This window comes from Erinaceus europaeus, chromosome 12 (genome assembly GCF_950295315.1).
Source record: "Erinaceus europaeus chromosome 12, mEriEur2.1, whole genome shotgun sequence".
NCBI lineage: Eukaryota > Metazoa > Chordata > Mammalia > Eulipotyphla > Erinaceidae > Erinaceus > Erinaceus europaeus.
The window spans coordinates 20,699,103-20,717,866 of NC_080173.1; the positions used below are offsets into that span (position 1 = coordinate 20,699,103).

Consider the following 18,764-nt stretch of genomic DNA (forward strand, 5'->3'; position numbering starts at 1 on the left):
AATTTTAAATAATAACCCTGAAGCCAGTGGTCTGAAAGTTGTATTTTGAGGAAAACCAAACAACAGTGTTACAGACTCTTAAGTGAGTACTCATCCCACCTTGATATTATGTTTCCAAAAATAAAAACTCATGAAAAGTCAAGTTCACATGAGTAAGTAGAAACATGTTAGATCTGTATCTGGAAGTGTATCCCCGCCGACATGCTCGTATCACCAAAAGCTAAACCAAAATGTGCATAGTCTCTTCATATGAGGCTATAATGCACTAAATGCTAGATAAGCTGTGATTTAATTAATCATTACATTCACTTATGGGATAATGCAACCATAAAAGAAGATTTTGGTGACTCACAATGAATACTGAAGTAGTAAAGGAATGACAAAATTCTAGAAACTGTCAGTATCTTTCTCTGATCCTGTTCAAAGGAGAGAACTGGCTGATTTCATATAACTAATAGTGGTTCTTTTGATGAATCTCCTTCAAATGGATAAAGATGATTCATTCAGCCACTATAACTTGATAAAAGTAACTGTGAGGTTCACCAACCTTCCTTGTTGTAATTCATCCTTACCACACACCTTCTTTTCTGTAACTGGGTCTTCAATGTTCACTCACTTGCCTGGAGAAATTCCCCCATCAGAATGATTTAAAAAACCAGTGATGCCAATATGATTAAAGAAGTGACTACAGCATTACTAATGGGAGCTCCTTTTGTGTCAGGTTCTTATTTTATACTATCTCATTTCATATGCAAATTATCCCTACAAGGAAGGTATAATTACTATTCCCATTGAAGAAACAGACCTAGAGAGATTACATAGTTTGAATGAAGGTAATGTAGCAATTAAGTGGCTGAACGTTATTCTGATTATTTTTATGTGAGTCTAGAATTTATCTTCTGTAATTTTTGTCATGTGGCTTCTTCTTTAATTGAGAAACTGCTGTTGGGTCATGCTGGAAATTTCTAATGGGTCATACCTGAAGCTGGAAGTCTTATTGAGGCTATGAAATCAGGATACAAAGCAAAGCTTGGAGTAATAGTCACATGTGAACTGAAATGAGTTGCCATGACCAGAGGTATTAATTGAACTGAGAATTCAGAGTAAAAAAATTAAGAAACAAAGATACACTAATAAAAGGGGTGAGGTTGAACGGTATGAATGATCAGTATGAAGCAAGACAAAGCTGCTTACTGGAGCCAAGCTTTTACACAAGCTCTTGTGTAAAAAAAAAAAAAGTGGCATATGGATGAAGTAAAATTAATTTCATGAATTAAAGGGATAAAATAATCTATGCTACTATCTATTGTATCTAGCATATATATATAAAATAATTCTCTGTGTCTCTGCCCCCCTCTCTCATAAACAGAGTTTTCCATAAAAGAGTCTCACCCCCAGTCTAGGTCCTCCTCCACCATCACACACCAGGAACTAAAAGCCTCACCCCCACCTCATAGTCCTTAGCTTTGGTAGAATACAGCAAATCCAGTCCAAATTCTATTTTGTGTTTCCCCTTTCTGTTCTTAGTTCTCAACTTCTGCCCATGACTGAGATCTACCCATATCCATCCTTCTATTTCCAGCTTATCTCACTTAACATGACCCTTCAAGCTCCATCCCCAAGATGAGGTAAAGAAGGTGAATTCATCATTCTTCATAGCTGAGTAGTATTCCATTTTATGTTTATCTACCAAAACTTTCGTAGCCACTCATCTGTTGTTGGACATCTAAGTTGCTTCCAGGCTTAGTCTATTACAAATTGCACTGCTAGGAACATAGGTATACACAGATCTTTTTGGGTGTATGTGTGTGTGTGTGTGTGTATACCTTAGCATGTATCCTGAGGCAGGGAATTGTCAGGTTGTAATAGTCATTTCTAGCCTTCTGAGAGTTCTCTAGACTGCTCTCCACAAGGGTTGGACCAATTGACATTCCCACCAGCAAAGCAGGAGGGTTTCTTTGTCCACATAACTTCTCCAGGAAATGTCTTAATTTTCTGTATATCATAGTATGCAGTTATTGACTACATTGTTCAATGTAACTAATTTTACAAACATTTGTTGAATGAGTGGGGCCACAGTGTATTAATTTAGCATATATAGTTCAAAAATAGATATTGTTAATCAGTAAAGTTAAGAATTAGGAAATTATCTTTATCCACAGGTGGGAGTGATTAGAATAATGATGAAAAAAGTATTTTTTTATTTATTATTGGATAGAGAGAGAGATAAATTGAGAAGGGAAGGGGAGGAAGAGAGGGAGAAAGACAGAGAAACACCTACAGCACTGCTTCACCACTCATGGGGGGTAGGGGGGGACCAGGGGTTTGAACCTGCATCCTTACACACTGTAAATGTGTGCTCTTAACCAGCTGTACTCTTAAACTGACCCCATAAAGGATTTTTAGTAACTAACAATATTTTATTGATTTCTATGTATCATATGAGACCAATAAAATTGATCACAACTAATATAATTCATTAAACTATATATAATTCATTAAATTTAATGCTATTCATTAAACTATTCATTTATGACTTATGCATTTTCTTTGTGTTATACTTCCATAAATTAAAGTTTGAAAGATACCTTAGGAGGCTTGTTATAAACTGAAAATAACATCTAATTATGTGGGAAGTAAATGAGTCAACACACATGTTTTATTCTCTGTCTACTCTAAATAGTGATAAGCAAAAAGAAGTTAGCCTGAGACTTAGAGCTTCATCATTGCAAAGGTGCATTTGAAATTGTGAATTTGACCTGAAAAAAGTGTGACCTTAAAAGGTGGGAAAGGTAACTAGAAAACTGACTGGACTCACTGCTTTTTTTTTTTAAGTTTCACTTTTAAAAATGAGAGATTGCGGGGTTGCCAGAACACTGTAGCACTATAGGATAGGGGACTGAAATAGCCTGGTAGCTTTATATGTACAGTGGGGGCTTTCATGAAGGTGGAGAGGAAGTCTGCCTGGAAGCAGAAATGAGAATCCAGACGGCCCAGAGTATGAGGGATAGACCAAGGGAAGATAACACTCAGAGAACTGCAGAGGAAGCAAGCCATCTTCAGTGAGTCAAGTTTACATGAGACCAAGAAAAATACATCCAGAGAAGATGTTGAGGATAGAGTGGAATTTCCTGAAGATGGACCACAAGTTTTAAAGTCACATCAGCTGACTTCTGTACATTGGGGTGGGAAACAACAACAGGGATATGACATATCTTTTTTGGATGTAAACAGCTAGAGAGAAAGTAATCTGGGGATCTGTGTGGTGGACATGAACAATAACAAATAAATTTCAAATTTTCAAAATTCTCTAAGTATCCACAGAGACAAGAAGGACAGATGATTTTTTGGAATATATTTGATAGGCTAGGCCGACTAGTGTGTTCTGAAGGGGAAATTTTACTTTCGTCCTGGGAAATTAACATGGCATTACCAGAAGTCTGAGCCTTCATAACAGCCTACAGAAATCCAATAAATCTTGAGAACTCAGTAGAGTCTGACATATACTAATGCTTGATGGTTGAATGAAGGGTAAACAGGAGACAAAGATAAAGGCATAGAGAGAAATGGGCAGGGAGGAAAGATGGGACACAGAAAGGTGAAAAGAAAAAAGGGAGCCACTCAATATAGGTACCTGGATGAAAAAGAAAGGGAAAGAAGTAGACATAAAAATACACAGCAGAATCAACAACAATTTCTAGATTTGATGCAGGTGAGACACACATTATTTTTAACAGTAAAAATCAGATTTAAAACTCAATATATCACACATAAAAGCTTATTTGAAAAGCTGATTAGTATTGCTTAACCCATGTAATGAGAATGCAGACTTTTGCTTCCTTAGTAATTGATGCCAACAAAGACTCCTTAGAAATATATTTTAAATATAGAAATATCAATATTTAAGTGCATGTGGTGAAAAGCACAAGGACCTGCATAAGGATCCCAGTACGAGCCCTCGCTCCCTACCTGCAGGAGAGTTGCTTCACAAGCAGTGAAGCAGGTCTGCAAGTGTCTATCTGTCTCTCCTCCTCCTCTCTATCTTCCCCTCCTTTCTCCATTTCTTTCTGTCCTATCCAACAACAATGATATCAACAACAATAATAACTACAACAATAAAACAACAAAGGCAACAGAAAGGGAATAAATAAATAAATAAAAGAAAAATCAATCTATTGACAATTTAAAGGCATCTTTTCCTCCAGTGTGACTGAGAATTAAATGTATTGAATCTATGATTTCAAACATTAAAACACATGTGTTAGAAATGACTAAGTCATCTTATAATCTCAATGGCATTATCCACTTGTTAACATATTTACTGTACATCTACTATTATGTACCTGTTATTATACCAGGGATGGGGAAGGTTCAATAATGAAAGAAAAAGTTTAACCTCTGCTCTCACATCTTAAAAAAAATGGAAGTTTTTACTCAATGGCTTATTATTATTATTATTAGCAGATGTATCATGCTTCAGAGCACAAAATCACACTTGAATGTTGAAAACAGGGCATGAAAAATCGACTACATTTTCAGCTTGCTGCACTGGCTTCAGGCTGTTCTGAGTATTTCTGTGGTAGAATGGTTAGAGAGGCATACTGTGAACTGTTTCAGAATCTACCAGTCATTCCTAATACCCCTTGGACAAGACTTAGAATCTTTTTGTTATTGTTCAACTTCTTGTTTTTAATTATTAGTGGTTTAATAATGATCAATAAGATTTAGAATCTTTGTGATTTATAGCAATTATTCCCAAATAGTGGGATATGTAGTATAGAAGACCTCCAAAATGATGTTATATAATAAACACTCCCAATGGGTGGTACATGGTTGAGACACCAAATACTATATGAAGGACCAGATGAGAAAACTGTAGTTTTTAAATTTTCTTTCCAAGAAAGTCCCACAAGAAAGTGCTAGAAGAGCTTTATATCTTTCCTAAAAATGTGCTAGCCACACTTTTTGACAAACGAAAAAACAAAGGGCTGGGCAGTGGTGCACTGGGTTTAGCACACATGGTACTAAGTGCAAGGACCCGCTCAAGGATCCTGGTTCTAGTCCCTGCTCCCCACCTGCAGGGAGGGCGCTTCACAACTGGTGAAGCAGATCTGCAGGTGTCTCTTTGTCTCTCTTTCTCTCTATCTCCCCTCCTCTCTCAATTTCTCTCTGTCTTGTCCAGTAAAATGGGGAAAAATAAATTCATTCAAGAAAAGGATGGAGAGCAGCATATTAAAGAAATAACAGTACAAACCATGCTTAGGTGTAGTGAAACCATGAAAACTGAATGAGGACACCAAAGACTAGAACATAAGCTTACAATAGTCTGGTGAACTTTCATAATGCAGACATTGAGCCACAAGAAAAACCCTGAAGGGAAAGAAAGAAAGAAAGAAAGAAAGAAAGAAAGAAAGAAAGAAAGAAAGAAAGAAAGGAAGGAAGGGAGAATGGAAGAAAGAAAGAAAGGAAGGAAGGAAGGAAGGAAGGAAGGAAGGAAGGAAGGAAGGAAGGAAGGAAGGAAGAGAGGGAGGTAGGGAGGGAAAGAGGGAGGTATCAAAGCATGGAAACTTCCCCTATTTTGCTGAGAGTTGGGTTTGGGTTTAAATCTAGGGGGCACACATAACAAAGAAGTCACCTAGGTGAGCTATCTTGCCAGACAGATTTATCATCTTAAAAATTAAACATATGGGGAGTCAGGTGGTAGTGCAGCGAGTTAAACACACATAGCTCGAAGCACAAGGACCGGCGTAAGGATTCTGTCTTCCCCTCCTCTCTCCATTTTCTCTCTGTCTTATCTAACAATGACAACATCAATAATATCTTTAACAACAATAAAAAAAAACAAGGGCAACAGAAGGGTAAATAAATAAATATTTAAAAAAATTAAAAATATTGTGGCCAGGTGGAGGTGCACCTGGTTAAGCACATACATTACAGTGTGCAAGGATCAGGTTCAAGTCCCCAGTCCCCACCTGTAGGGGAAAGTTTTACAAGTGGTGAAGCAGGGCTTCAGCTGTCTTTGTCTTTCTGTCTCTCTACCTCTCAATTTCTGGCTGTCTCTATCCAATAAAATTTAAAAACAATAAAAAATTTAAAAAAATGAAAAATATGTTAGTATATCTTCCAACCACAGTATTTTAAATGCATGTGTTCTACAGAATATTCACCAAACAAGAGACCCAAAAGACCAACAAACATATGAAAAAATGTTCCAAGGCATTGATGCATCAGAGAAATAAAGAAAACAATGAGATACTACTTCACTCCTGTGAGAATGTTATATATCAGAAAAGGTAGCAGCAACTAATGCTGGAGAGATTGTGGGGACAAAGGAACCCTCATGCACTGCTGGTGGGGATGAAACTTGGCTTACCCCTGTGGAGAGCTTTCAGAAAGCTAGAAATAAGCCTACCTGGTGACCAGGAAATTCCACTCCTGAGGGTATATCGTAAGGAACCAAAAAGATTTGTGTATACCTAGGTTCCTAGCAGCATGATTTTTAATAGCCAAAACCCAGAAGCAACCCAGGTGTCTAACAATAGATGAGTGGCTGAGTAAGTTCTGGTGTATATATACACAATGGAATACTACTCATCCATCAAAAGTTTTGAATTCACCTTCTTTACCTCATCTTTGATGGAGCTTGAAGGGATCATGTTAACTGAGGTAAGCCAGAAATAGAAAGATGAATATGGGTTGATCTTAGTTATGGACAGAAGTTGAAAAAATAAGAACAGGAGGTAAAACATAAAGGAGAACTTGGACTGGAGTTGGTATATTGCACCAAAGTAAAAGACTCTGGGGTAGGTGGGGGTGGGAGGTTTAGGTCCTGGAACATGATGGCAGAGGAGGCCCTGGAGGGAGGTTAGACTATGTGGAAAACTGAGTAATGTTACACATGTATAAACTACTGAATTTTACTATTGACTGTAAACTATTAACCCTCCAATAAAGAAAAAAATGGAGAAAAAAATAAAAAGGAAAATTAAAAAATGTAAGTGTTCTAATAATCTACATCTCCTATTCTGAAAGAGTCATGAAATAGGGTATTTGCTTTCAGGTAGTATTTAATACGAGATCAATGCCATGCATCTAGAGGTGGTGATTTGATTGATCACCCTATATGTCCTCTGTCAACACTATGGGCTCAAAATGCTAGTTAAACCTAGTAAATTGATTCTTTTCTCATAGAAATGTTCAGGGAGGAGAGAGAATGTAAGGCACTTTTTGCTGTCCAGTTCCTCTCTGAGATGTACAAATGCAAAATGTCATATTGACATCTTAGAGAAAAGCCCCTCAATGTTAGTATTTGGATAAGATATTTCAGTTTATTGTTCAGGTTACATATTAGAAGCAATTACATTAAACTGTGATGAAGGACAATACCTTTTGGAGTATATTAGCTTTGCATTACAGAAGACCAAGGTTAGCTCATTATCCTCCTTTGTGGTTATCTCTGAAGCGCATGGTGTTACACTCTACATTTGTACATTCATTTCCCCTGATATGCTAACTACAACTATGGTAGTTCTATGTGCATAGATTTCCATTCTCTGTGTCAAATGAGAACTATACAACTGACTGTGATCTAAATAGAATGTGCTTAGAAGCAAATATGCTATCTTAATCTCCTGTATTACCACAGTGGGTTTGAAATCACCACACAATGAGCAGTCCCTAAATTCAGAAATGATGCATGACCAAAACACTGTTCCAGGTGGACTGCACAAGCTGCCGAATGATCAAATAACCTTGTCCTTCATGTTGAGGGCAGCCGATAAACAGTAATAAAAGATAAACAGGATTCAATAGAGTCTTCTAAATCATAATAGTTCAAGTTGCAAAGTCTCCATTGTATTAAAAGTATAGTTCATTTCTCAAAATAGGAGGTTGGCAAAGCTATTAATATGCTCCTCACTTTATACCTCAGTTGAGACAGTACATCTGAAACATAATAAGTTGCTGGAGTGCTCTAATGCATGATAATGCATGCCTTCTTGTTCATTATTTCCTCATGCTGTGACAATGCTGTCCAATCCTGGGGTGTAATGAGGAGCTCAAGATTTTATATTATTTCTTAATGAAGTCCAATTAAGGATTATTAACCTTTGATCTACCTCACATACTTAATGGACAGTGACTGGTCCTGGGAAAACTTGACAAGTTGAACTTGGGCAAGATTAGGCAATGGATCTTTTGAAGAATTAAAACCCTCTCAAACCACAATTTCACCCCAAGCAAGATCCAGGCAATGCTACTGTGTGATGATAAAGTTACATGCACAGCATCTCAGGTTAAATATATTAAATACTGCAAGCATTCTATCATGAATCGATATTTTTGAGGGTTTGTTGAGACAACTATTAATACAGAAACATGATTTTGTTTATGCATGTAACATGTTATTTATGAACTGCCTGAACCCAGTCACAAAACATGTATTTTCTTTTAATTAATTCCAACCTATATTTATCATCACCACATGCATAAACCATAAACATGAATAAAATATGACTTTAATACTAAACACAAAACTGAATTGACCAAATTTATATAATGTGTTGCAAACTTAAAGGAATGCAAGATATATTTTTAAAATGGTTTAAAGCCCAATATATACATATACATATACATATACATATACATATACATATACATATACATATACATATACATATACATATACATATATATAGAGAGAAAGGGGAGAAGGAGGGAGAGAGGGAGAGGAGATTGCATAATGGAAGACTAGGACTTAAATATGTGGGGGTCTCAAGTTCAGTATGTCAGAGTGATGTTCTGTTTCTCTCTTTCACTCTCTTCTTAGTAAAGAAATCTTAAAACATGTGAAAGGAAGTACAGGTTAATCTAAAAACAATTAATATTCAACAGATCCAGTGAAATTAAATCATAACAGAAGTACAGGAAGCAACAACATACTATCAGTAATTCCTAATGCCTTTATTTGACATTTGAATGTGTTACACTAAGTACTTTTGGATAAAATGTCTTTGTAATGTATGAAGCTTGAAAAGCTTAAACATAATAAGCCCAGAAGCTAAAGTCACCATCCATAGCACTATGTAACTTACTCATTTTTATCTCCAAACTGAGCATAATAATCAGTATAACAGGAAGGTCTTCACAAAGCTTGCTGAATACAGAAATGAATAGTACCCTGTTTTCCCACTGAGAAAGCAATCTTGAATAATCCACCAAGGGTTATATAACTTATTAGAAAAGAATCACATCCAGATCATTTAAGATCATGTTTCAGCCCTTTCCTGCTTCTTTCCTTATCTATTTTTAACCCTATTTTATAGAGGAAGGAATTGCAAACTTCAGTCTTCTTCCAAAGCTTACTAAGGAAGCTCACTTCAAATGTTTACATGATGTGCAGTAGTCTCCAGTAAGAGTCTGGCTTTCTCAGAACTTGTCTTGGTGAAGTTTCTTCCAGCCTTGTATCTGATCTATCGCATGGCCATGAATCCAGGTGTTTTTTTTTTAAATACCAAGAGTGGTATTTTATGTAGGAACAGTGGACAGATGAAAATACAGTCTTCCTATAAGTAAATCATGATCTAATGAAAGTATGAAATGATGAGGTGAGTTTCAAAACATCAGCACATACAATCTTGAGAGATTTTCTATAAAAAGTCACTCCTACTCACCAAATAAGTGCCCCTAATGTGCCATCTCCCCCTACTTTCTGATTGTCTAAATAATGAAAACTGTTAACATCACCAAGATCAAGGTTGAGATTACACTGCTTACAAAATTACCAGACATGGATGGGGGGGGGGGGGCTTTAAGTAGAAAGGAAGCCTGAGATGACAGTGTTAGCTTTTCCTCAAGATATTCTTCACCCAGAAGCTTGAAGCCCCATCTTAAACTATCAGGCTTATTACCTCATCTCTTCTAACACTTCTCACTTATATTCTAAATGGAAGTACAAATGATTCACAAGGGTAACAATACACTGTACCATCTTGCCTTTGTTTTCTCTCCCAAGTTGATCTCATCATTCCATTTTACTTTCCATGTAGTCAAACACTGGCCTTCTTTCATATCCTTGTGCTTAACATTGTTTTCCACCTCAAGTCCTACATAGTTGCTGATCTTTTAGCAGGAATATTTCTCTACTCAAATCAGTTCTCTCAATACTTTTTATTTTTCTAGTTTTGTTGTTGTTGATATTGTTTGTTTCTTATGTTGTCTGTTTTTGCCTCCAAGATTTTTACTGAGGCTTGGTGCCAGCAGTACAAATCCACTGCTCCTGGTGGCCATTTTTCTTCTTCTTTTTTTATTTCATTTTTCTTTTTTATTTGATAGGGCAGAGAGAAATTGAGAGGGGAGAGGGAGACAGAGAGGTAGAGATAAAGATTGACACCTGCAGACCTGCATCATCACTTGTGAAGCTTCCTCACTACAGGTGGGGAGTGGGTGACTGAACCCGGATCCTTGCACATAGTACTATGTGCACTTAACCATGTGTGCCACCACCTGTCCCCCTCAAGTATTAGCTATATATGTATATATATATGTATATATTTAACTTTTCCTGAAAGAATTTCTCTTTCTAATTATACCCATTTTACTTTTTTTTTTTTTTTACTTTCTAATTATACCCTTTTCCTCACAACTAATTTCCTCTTATACCCTTTTTTTTTCTTCCTAAATGTTCATAATACAAGAATGTTTGTCTGATTACTCCCTTCCACTTGAATTTTAGCCAAATGAGAAAGGAAATATGCTTACCCTGCTCACCAAAGTACCTCAGACCTAATCAATGTCTGTCACAATGGAACAAAATTATGTGTTGTATGAATAAATAAATGACAGATTGGATTAATATAAAATATATCAATACAAAAATAAGTGCAACAGGTTTATAGTTAAAATTTTTACCATTTACAATGAAGTGGTTATTATTGTCATGAACATGTTCTTGAGAAAGCAAAATGTACAAAGACATGACATCATTTGCTCAAAACTCTCAGAGAAAAGTGTTTGACCCAATTCTTCCTTATGCAAAAGTTCTAGCGTGTAGCTATTACACACAGAAAGAGAGAGAGAGAGAAAGAGAGAGAGAGAGACCGTTGCTATTGAATTCCCTTGTTGAAATTCAGGATTTCTTCATTATTTAGATTGGAACTATATTTTAGATAATTGCCTAAAGCCACATTTAAACGTGTACCCAAGATGACAATGCATCTAATCGTCAATTGACTATGATAGGAGTTCACTGTTATTATATTTCTGATGTCTCAGGATGGCAAGTGTATTTGAAAGAGCAAACCAACAGTAAAAGAGCGGAAAGAACACACAGAACCCAGGATTTTTTTTTCTTGTAATGGATTTCCCTTTGGCTAACTCTGAACCTACATCTAAAAGAAGTCAAATGTGAGTGGCTCTTTTCTAAATGAGTTAGATATAAGCTTTTTAATATATTATTGTTTTAGCAATTAAATACCCCAGAAAAATACACAGGAGCATGCCATGGAGTCTACATGTCAGATATATATGATCAGCTAAGGAAACAATTGCCTGCTACCTTGATGAAGTATGCTATCATTATTGCCTAATTAAAATCACCCTTGTTCCATTTTAATTGCATTCTTATGTATATCTGTCCCCATACATGTAATATAAAAAGTGGCATCATATGAGTTACTGTCAAATTTACAGTTTGAATAAGGTCTATGAAGACAGCCATGAAAATATCAATTCTCCTTGATCACCAGCTCATTAAACACCTTAACTCAAATGCCGCCAAGAGTCAGATGAAGAGTGCAGTGTTCATAAACAACCAAATCAATTTTCCCACACATTCCTCCCAGACCTGGCAAACAATCTACTCCCAAGTTGAGATTTTGTGCTGAGTTTCATCCCAGAGCACAACTTTACAACAGAATTATAAACCCTTAAATTGCTGATACAGTCTTAATTATAGAAATGCTGGTGACATTCTTCTAATGAACTCTTTTCTATTTTATGTGGCCTAGGGATCCCAAAAGGAGCACTGTCTAAATGTACAAACACACTGGTCAGGGTTGAGTGGGATATTTTTGGAATAAGTATTGGAGGGGTGTGTGTCTGTGTGTTTGTGTGTCTGTGTGTGTATGACTTTTAATACATATACAAATTACATAAATTCTAGTGAACATGACATCAAGAATAGTGATTGTATTTCCATTAATAAAACACTTAAAATAATGCAAATCTTCCCAATTAAATATTTTAACAAGATTGAAGGAGACTAAAGTCTTTGAATTATTTATATTTGCATTATTTCCTCTATTATTAATAGCAATAATCTTACTTTTAAAACTAAAAGCCAATTATTATTTTTCAGTTGCATGCAAACCAGTGTTTATAAAAATATAACACTGACTATGAAGCATGAACTCATTACGTTTCAAATTTCCATTCTGTATGTCGGCTGTGGGGCTTCACATAGTTTATTTTTTTCCCAATTTTTGGCCAATATCATTGTTTGTTTGAAATGGAATACCTTCAAAAGGTTTTGATCATTGAGTTATTCTTACAACATACCAAAATTACTTTGAAACACATTAGGTGACTTATTTATACAATAAAATATGTTTTCCGGCAAGTTGGGAGATACAGTCTTTAAAAAAAGTAAAGCTCCTATAATCTTATCTAAATATTCTTTAAGTAATGACTCTAATACTGTTTGCTGAAAAAAGAATTTCTGAAAATCATCGACTATGGGAATTATGAAAATTGACTTAAAATACCATGAAGAAAAATTGACAACTAGGATGACATAACATGCCACTAAGTTATGAAGAAAATTATTAGAAATATCAAAATCAATGCTGAAAAGATAAAAAAAGACCATGAAAGTAAACATTTTTAGATTTATATTCCTCATATTTAAACTGTACTCTCAGGGAAAAATGAGTCTTGAATCTTGCACGTTGAAGTAAATTGAGCTTTCCAAAATATAGCCACTACATAAATATATGGACTGTGTATCTAAAATCTACATGAAGGTAAAAATAAGACATCTCATCAGGTATAGCAGGTAAGGTGTTTCTCTGGTTCTCTTGTTCTTTATTTCTTTTTTCTTTTTTTTTCCAAGTGACATACACTTGGCTTAAAATCCCTTATTCTCTTTTATCCTTTCAATTTCAGTGACTCATGCTGACTAACTATACTCTTTTACAACTTGAGGATATTCCATTATTTTTTAGTCTTAGAGAGAGAGTTGATTCAAGAGTCCTTGAACTCAGTGTTAAAACACACACATACACACACACATGACTTGGGAAATATCAGGATATATCTTGCTATTATAGATTCCAATTTATACCCTTTTATACAAAGAAAAGAACAGAACAATAAAACCAGTGCACACTGCTATTAATTTTAGGAGGATTTACTCAAAATATGTACCATTCAAGCATCCTAGCAGATCCAAATACCAACCACCATAGGAATATGAAAAGATCATTTGAGTGTACTACAGAATTGAACATATAGTCTGGCATTTTTATTGGAAGTATTACATCTAAAAAATTGTCAGAAAGCACATACATTTCTAGGTGTGAACTTATGCATTTGTAAAGTGGCTTTTCAATAACTTTTTTAAAAGTGATATTCTTTTGTATTTAATATTTATTTATTTTGCCTCCGGGGTTATGCACTATGAATCCACTACTCCTGTAGGCCATTTTTTGTTTGTTTGTTTGTTTTTGTTATAGGATAAGACAGAAATGAGAGAGAAGGGGAAGATAGGGAGAGAGAAAGATATGGGTGGTGGGTGGTGGTGTGGGGGGAAGCAGGGGCTTGAACCAGCATCCTTGGGCATTTTTATATGGTCACTAACTGGTAACTGGGTGCACTACCACCTGGTCCCCCGAATGACTTCTGTGGCTCACAACTATGACACAATATAAAATAAAATGTTAGGGTACAGCAACATATACACTAGCAAGTATGCTACATGCTAAAAATTTGCAATGGCATCATTATTAAGGGCAATACAGTTTATAGAAATGGTGTGTGTGTGTGTGTGTGTGTGTGTGCGCGCGCGCGCATGCGTGCAAGAATATCAAAGAAAACATTTTCATTTCCTTAATCTATTCTAATTAATTAATTAATTTGAATAGATTTGAATAGTGGTCTGGTTTTACCAGACCACTGCTCAGCTCCGGTTTATGGTGGTGCCAGGAACTGAATCTGGGACTTTACCTGGGTGTCTCAGGCATGAAAGTCTTCTTAAGCAATTTGAAACTTGTTCTACTTCCCTGACCCCAAGGGAAATACTTGAAAACACAAAAGACTGGATTTAAATAGACAGTTGTATACAGAGACATTAGAGTGATACACCTGGACAAACAGTTTATAAACAGTCTGGATCACTATCGAGTCATTTTAGCTAAGGAAGGCATTGCATAATATATATATAAAACAGATTTTTTAAAAAAGAAATAACATTTTTTAAATTTTATTTATTTATTTTGCTTTTTGTTGCCCTTGTCTTTTTTATTGTTGTTGTAGTTATTATTGTTCTTGTTATTGATGTCATCGTTGTTAGATAGGGCAGAGAGAAATGGAGAGAGAAGGGGAAAATAGAGAGGGGGAGAGAAAGATAGACACCTGCAGACCTGCTTCACCGCCTGTGAAGCAAATCCCCCTGCAGATTGGAAGCCAGGGGCTCGAACCGGGATCCTTAGCCAGTCCTTGCACTTTGTGCCACATGTGCTTAACCTGCTGCGCTACTGCCCAACTCCCAGAAGTAACTTTTTTTTCCCTGCTAGAGTTTCTCCTATTTTTTGGCGTCTTTTATTCCTGACCCCTTGTGGAATTCTTACAACTCCTAAAGATGGCATCTTTAAGTAAATTGTTCTCATTCTACTCTAATTCAACTCCCATATTTTACGCTGTCATTTGTCTAATAGCACATGTGTACTTGATATCAGAGTGTGAAATAAAATTCTACTTAGGGGCCAGGAAAATAGTGAAGCAGTAGCACACACAAGACTATCAAGTTTAATTGTTATCTCTATCTAAAGTGTGTGTGTGTGTGTGTGTGTGTGTGTGTGTGATGTAAGTGAAATTGCTGTTTGAAATAAATCCAGAAGGAGTTTTACTTCTCTACAAGAGAAAAAAAAATAAAAAGACTACCATGTTAGAGGTCCCAGCTTCCATCCACAGCACCAACATACCCAGAGTTTTTCATCACAGTGATATGAAACAAAATAAAATTGGGGGCCAGGTGGTGGTGTACCAGTTGAGCGCACATCTTATAGTGCACCAGGACCTGGGTTTGAGCCACAGTCAGTCATATGTTGCACATGAGAGTTGTAAGTATATTACTACTTTTTTCAATGTGCCAGGATAATGATTTCATTTCTTTGTTCTAATTCCTAAATTCAGATAGCTATATCTAACAGAAATGAGTAGAATTTTAGAAATACATATTTTCACTTTTTAGTTTTTTATTGTCTTTATTTATATGCTAGATAGAGACAGCCAGAAATTGAGAGGCAAGGGATGATAGGGAGAGAGACAGAGAGACACCTGCAGCCCTGCTTCACCACTCATGAAGCTTTCCCCCTGCAGGTGGGAACCAGGGGCTTAAACCGGGTCTTTGAACATTGTAGCATGTGTGCTCAACTACATGCACCACCACCTGGCCCCCTATTTTCCCTTTTTAAAATGATAAGTTTAGAGCTAGAGAGAGATGCCTACTTCAATTGATCACGCTTGCAGCCCAGATTCAAGTCCCTGCACCACCCCAGAGGGGCTATGGTTTCAGGAGAGTTTTAGGTGCTGAGCTAGCCTACTCACTTTTTCTGTCTTTCTCTGTGAATTTCACTTTATGGTTATAAATATTTTCTAGTGCACATTTCAAAGCTTCCTTGTTTCTTTGAGTATATTTTTGAGTATTGTTTTCAGTCATTGTCCTAGGGTTACATGTAACATCTGAATTTAATCTACTCTAGGGGGATACCCATTTAAATAATATATATATATAGCATTGGAGCTGGGTGGTGGCATACCCTGTACAGCACATGTCACCATAGACAAGGACCTGGGTTCATGCTCCTGGTCCCCACCTGCAGGGGGGATGCTTCACAAATGGTGACAGATGTCTCACTTTCTCTCCCCCTACCCCTCCCTTTCCTCTCAATGTCTGTCTCTATATCAAAAAATGATAATAACAATATATAAAAGTTTTGTTCTAATATAACCCCATTCATGCCCCTCTCTTTATGTTATTATTGTTAGAATCATCTCATTTTATTAAAACTCAGAGATAATGCACTTTGTTTTGTGCAAATTTCTTTCAAAGAAGGTAGAGGATGGGCCAGTAAGTGGCATAACTGGTAAAAAGCACAAGTTACCATATGTACCCACGTTCAAGCCCCTGGAACTCTACTTGCAGGGAGGGAGAAAGCTTCAAGAGCAGTGGAGGGGGTTGCAAGCCTCTCTCTCTCTCTCTCTCTCTCTCTCTCTGGGTATGTGTTTGTGTTTTATAACAAACAGGGCAAAATAATTTTCAGGAATGGTGGATTCATTTTTCAGACACCGAGTACCAGCAATAATTCTGGTGGCAAAACAAACAAAATAATAATAATATAGAAATTCATGGGGCCAGGCAGTGGCACACCTGGTTAAGTACACACATTGCAGTGAACATGGACCCAAGTTCAAGCTCCTGGTCCCCACCTGCAGGGGGAAAGCTTCATGAGTGATGAAGCAGGGCTACAGGTGTCTCTTTCCCTCTCTATCTTTCCCTTCCATTTCAATTTCTCTCTTTTTCTATTAAATAATAAATAAATAAATAAACATTAAAAATACGTTTTTTAAAAAAGAAATTCATTTATACTGAATTTGTATTTCCCTATGCACTTTATAAGCATCTTTTCTTTTAAAATTTTTAATTATCCTTTTATTTATTTACTGGATAGACACAATCAGAAATCAAGAGGTAAGGAGGAGATAGGGAAAGAGACAAAGAAATACCAGTAGTCCTGCTTCACCACTTGTGAAGCTGTTCCCCTGCAAGTGGAGATAAGGGGCTTGAACCAGGTCCTTATACACTATAACATGTGTGTTCAACCAGGTGCACCATCACCAGGTCCTGCATTTTTTATTTTTCTGTGTAACTATATGTTGACTGTCTGTTTTTATATTTCAGTCTAAGTAGTCTATCAAGTATTAATTGAAAGAAAAGACTGTTAGCAGTGGTTTCTCTCAGCTTGTTTGTGTGAAAATGTCTTAATTTTAATGTCTTAATTTCACTCCTGCAGGATAGCTTTGTTGAATATAAAGTGTCTACTTAAGAATCCTATTTTTTAGCACTTGAATATATTATCCTACAGCTTTCTGACCTCCAGAATTTCTGATAAAAAGTGATTTCTTAATATATTTAGAAACCCTTGTATATGTACTAGGTAAGACAATGTTCTCATACTGATAGTTAGGTTAGTAGATATTTGGGCCAGGGAGACAGTTTGGCATGTTAAGGCATAGAATTTGTAAGTTTGAGGCTCTGAGGCTGCAGGTTCAATTCCCAGTACCACCTGATGCCAGAGCTCTATTGTATTCTTGTCTCTCCCTCTTATCTCTCACAATAAAAAAATAATCTGTAAAAAACAATAATTCTATAGGTATTAGTATTAGTTCTAATACTAGTGTATTTCAGATAATATTCTAGCAAATAAAACATTTGTGTTTTCTCTGGAATCATTTCTATTTATTGCTTCTCCCTTTGTGTATGGGTATACATTCTTCTTTTGTGTTTGTGTGTAATTGGTAATGTTAAGTCTATAATCTGGGAACTCTGAAAAATTAGTCCTCTCCCTAGACTATACTGCTTTCCTACTGAAACTAAAAGTAATTATCACCACTTTAAAAACTTAAAACTATTCAATCTTGTTATTTAACAGTTAATTCTGCTAGTTGTAAATCCACTAAGGTCTCACTAAGCTAAAATCAAGGTGTTAGCAAGACTAAATTTCTGTCTGGAGATTCTACGCTATAACCTCTCTTCTCTCTCTCTCTCTCTCTCTCTCTCTCAATTTATAGGCAATTTCTATATTATTTCATTAACACTCCTACTCTATGCCCAGAGTAATTAGTAGCTATTTGAGTCTTTCTCATATTCAATCACTCTGACACCAACTCTCTTTCTCCCTCTTCCACAAGAACCATTATGTTGAAACTGCTTAGTTAATTCATAATCATTTCTTATTTTACTTATTATTTTTAAGATTCCAAATTTGATTTTGTCAAAGATTTGTTTATTTTCATGGAAGTGAGAGAAAGAGAGGGATAAGAGAAACTGCTCACTTCTGGCATAGGACAGTGACTGGGACTAAATCTGTAATCTCTGGGGCTTCAGGAATGCTGTACTACTACTGGCAGTTTTCCAGGTCCTGTCTTTACTTTAAAGCCAAACTGCAAGTCATTTAATTTCTCCTTTCTGTGAAACATAATAATGGTCCCCATTGTTATTTTGCAAATCCTAGGCATGACGATAATGACAGTTTTGAAGTGGAATATTATTATGCCTCCCTCCCCAGTATTTACTATTGTTCTTGATTGATTTAAGGAGTTTCCTAAACAATTTTGTCAACTTTTTGTTTGAATGTGTATCTTCTTAAGTCTGCTGAAATTAGTTTTCAACTAGTAATTGGACAGAGATTTCCTTAAATAATGTGTACCAATAAATCAGCCAGTCCTTGCTGAGAGTCTGAGTTTTTTATGGATATGCCTCCAGTGCT

General features: G+C 36.0%; 1 protein-coding gene across 3 annotated transcripts in view; it reads right to left on the reverse strand.

The window, feature by feature from the left end:
• TAFA1 (TAFA chemokine like family member 1) overlaps positions 1 to 18,764 on the reverse strand; it is a 611,962-nt gene that overhangs the window by 375,177 nt on the left and 218,021 nt on the right. The gene's annotated exons all lie outside the window — the stretch shown is intronic.